Genomic DNA, 3,936 nt, shown 5'->3' with positions numbered 1-3,936 from the left:
TATAGGCACTGTATTATAGCTCTTACATGATCTTTCAGAACTATCTCCTTAGTTACTAAGAAAAATTCCATTCACTTTTCTACTAAAAATCAACATTATCTTTAGGGATAGTATGGCAGAGTTCGGCTTACTAAACAAGACAGCTTCAGACAAGAGGGAAATCTGTTTACAAAGGAATGGTTTGCATCGCTCTTTTGATGATTACAAGAAGAGAAGACAAAGATTAGCTATCAAAAATTAACTTTAGAATTGTTCTTGTCAGTGAAATTACTCAAGTCACAGATATATTCCTTCATGCATCCAGGGAGCTATTAAGGTGGGCAAAATATAGAAAGATGAGCAAGTAAGAGGTCTATTTGGTAAATATGTCATGAGGACAAGTAAATCTGGATTTATTGCCAATGAGCCCCCAATCTCAGGCATCTCAGCACCAAAGAATCACAAGATCAAATATACGAGGAAGTTGTGTCATACAGCAAAAGCATGGGCTGAGATACTCATTAACTGACTCTAACTTGTCATTATCTCCCCCACGCCGCTTGCCACCCCAAACCACAGTGCAAGGAGCAAGAGAAATATCCAGTCGGAGGCTGGGCTTGGCCAGCGTTTCTGTGCTTACACCCTGAGGACCATCAGCATGGCTCACGGGGAGTCAGTCCTCGCCCAGGCCGTAGTAAGAACCAGCACGTAACAGTGCCGGTGTGGTCTGAAGTACTGGTTGTTATGGGCTAAACGGCTTTCCCCCAAAATTCATATGCCCAGGTCCTCAATACCTCAGAATGTGCTTGTATTTGGATATAGGGTCCTGAAAGAGGTAATTAAGTAAGCCAAGGAGAGATGCCTTAGAAGAAACTAACCTCGCTCACAACTTGACCTCAGATTTGTAGACCCCAGAATTGTGAGAAAAAAAAATGACTGTTTCAACGATCCAGTTTGTGATACTTCAATGTGGCAAACCTAGCAAGCTAATATACTGGTGTTGGTGTGAAGAGAGACTGTGCTACATTAAATCTGAGGAGAAGAAGATTTTAAATAAAAAGTGGCCTCAAAATTCAGAAGAAAAATATTAAGCCAAGTAAGTATAAGATCAGCAACACTCCAGTGAAGTAAGAGCATCAGTCAAGCTCCTAGGGCAAGGTCACGTACTAGAGTGCAAGCAATCGTTTCTTTTTCCTAAGGAAGATGAGGGAACAGAAAAGCAAATCAATAGCCATCTCCCTAGACTTAGCTCACAGAATTGAGTCCCTTTTACCCTTTATTCTTTTAAACTGTATTGAACACAATGGTATATGCTGGTGTATGGCCTGTGATTCAAACTTGCAATTCTAATTCATAATGCTTAATCATTTAACATTTAAAAGCACATATCCTTGACTGGCATTCAACAGATTTGGATGCTGAATCTTAAATCTTCACCCAGAGGCTGGCTGTCCCTGTTTATTCATTTTCACTTCAGTTCAGTTCAGTCACTCAGTCGTGGACTGCAGCACGCCAGGCCTCCCTGTCCATCACCAACTCCCAGAGCTTGCTCAAACTCATGTCCATCAAGTCAGTGATGCCATCCAACCATCTCATCCTCTGTCAACTCCTTCTCCCATCTTCAATCTTTCCCAGCATCAGGGTCTTTGCAAATGAGTCAGTTCTTCCAATCAGGAGGCCAAAGTATTGGAGTTTCAGCTTCAGCATCAGCTTCATTATTCATCTTAGTTGTTCAAGATTCCCTTGTTGCCCTTTCTTACTGTTCACAGGGTTCTCACTGCAAGAACACTGCATCACCAGCTCAATGGACATGAATTTGTGCAAACTCCAAGAGAGAGTGGAAGGCAGAGGAGCCTGGTGTGCTGCAGTCCTTGGGGTCACAGAGATTCAACTGAACAACAACAGCTGCTACTAAGATTCCCTTAGTAGAGATCAACATAGAGTCTCTGCTGCTCTCTCTTCCTAGTAGCTTCTATGTCAGCACTTTTAGATTCCCGTCTCCAGTGGCCACAAGACTGGAAAAGGTCAGTTTTCATTCCAATCCCAAAGAAAGGCAATGCCAAAGAATGTTCAAACTGTCACACAATTGCACTCATTTCACACATTAGCAAAGTAATGCTGAAAATTCTCCAAGCCAGGCTTCAGCCATCCATGTACCAAGAACTTCCAGATGTTCAAGCTGGATATAAAAAAGGCAGAGGAACCAGAGACCAGATTGCCAACATCTGCTGGATCATCACAAAAGCAAGAGAATTCCAGAAAAACATCTATTTCTGCTTTATTGACTATGCCAAAGCCTTTGACTGTGTGGATCACAACAAACTGTGGAAAATCCTTCAAGAGATGGGAATACCAGACCACCTGACCTGCCACCTGAGAAACCTGTATGTAGGTCAAGAAGCAAGTTAGAATTGAACATGAAACAATGGACTGGTTCCAAATTGGGAAAGGAGTATGTCAAGGCTGTATATTGTCACCCTGCTTATTTAACTTATATTCAGAGTACATCATGAGAAATGCCAGGCTGGATGAAACAGAAGCTGGGATCAAGATTGCCAGGGGAAATATCAATAACCTCAGATACGCAGATGACACCACCCTTATGGAAAAAAGGGAAGAAGAACTAAAGAGCTTCTTGATGAAAGTGAAAGAAGAGAACAAAAAAGCTGGCTTATAATTCAACATTCAGAAAACTAAGATGATGGCATCTAGTCCCATCATTTCATGGCAAATAGATGAGGAAACAATGGAAACAGTGACAGACTTTATTTGTTTGGGCTCCAAAATCACTGCAGATGGTGATTGCAGCCATGTAATTAAAAGATGCTTGTTCCTTGGAAGAAAAGCTATGACCAACCTAGACAACATGCTAAAAACCAGAGTCATTATTTTGCCAACAAAGTCCATCTAGTCAAAGCTACAGTTTTTCCAGTAGTCATGTATGGATGTGAGAATTGGACACATCTCTTGCATATAAAGTTGGACACACACATACAAAGAAAACTGAGTGCTGAAGGAATGATGCTTTTGAGCTGTGGTGTTGGAGAAGACTCTTGAGAGTCCCTTGGACTGCAAAGAGATCTAACCAGTCCTTCCTAAAGGAAATCAGTCCTGAGTGTTCATTGGAAGGACTGATGCTGAAGCTGAAACTCCAATACTTTGGCCACCTGATGCAAAGAACTGACTCATTTGAAAAGACCCTGATGCTGTGAAAGATTGAAGGTGGGAGGAGAAGGGGATGACAGAGTATGAGACGGCTGGATGACATCACCAACTTGATGGACATGAGTTTGAGCAAGCTCCAGAGTTGGCGATGGACAGGGAAGCCTGGTGTGCCGTGGTCCATGGGGTCGCAAAGAGTCGGACACGACTGAGCAACTGAACTGAATTCCAGTTACAGCTTTTGTTGTTGTTGTTCAGGGCTGTCATGTCCAGCTCTCTGGGACACAGTGGACTGCAGCTTGCCAGGTTTACTTTTCCTTTACCATCTCCTGGAGCTTGCTCAAACTCATGTCCACTGAGACAGTAATGCCATGCAACTTCTGTTATCCCCTTCTCCTCCTGCTTTCTATCTTTTCCAGCATCAGGGTCCTTTCTAGTGAGTCAACTCTTCCTATCAGGTGTCCAAAGTATTGGAGCTTCAGCTTCAGCATCAGTCCTTCCAATGATTATTCAGAGTTGATTTCCTTTAAGATTAACTGGTTGGATCTCCTTGCAGTCCAAGGGACTCTCAAGAGTCTTCTCAGACACCACAGTTCAAAAGCATCAATTATTCAGTGCTCAGTCTTCTTTATGGTCCACCTCTCACATCCATACATGACTAGTGGAAAAACCATAGCTTTGACTACTTGGATCTTTGTCAGCAAAGTAATATCTCTTCTTTTTAATATAGTCTAGGTTTGTCACAGCTTTTCTTCCATGGAGCGAGCGTCTTTTAATTTCATGGCTACAGTCACT

The sequence above is a fragment of the Cervus canadensis genome, chromosome 4 (assembly GCF_019320065.1).
Source record: "Cervus canadensis isolate Bull #8, Minnesota chromosome 4, ASM1932006v1, whole genome shotgun sequence".
NCBI classification, from domain to species: Eukaryota; Metazoa; Chordata; class Mammalia; order Artiodactyla; family Cervidae; genus Cervus; species Cervus canadensis.
Note: the sequence above shows the minus strand (reverse complement) of the source record.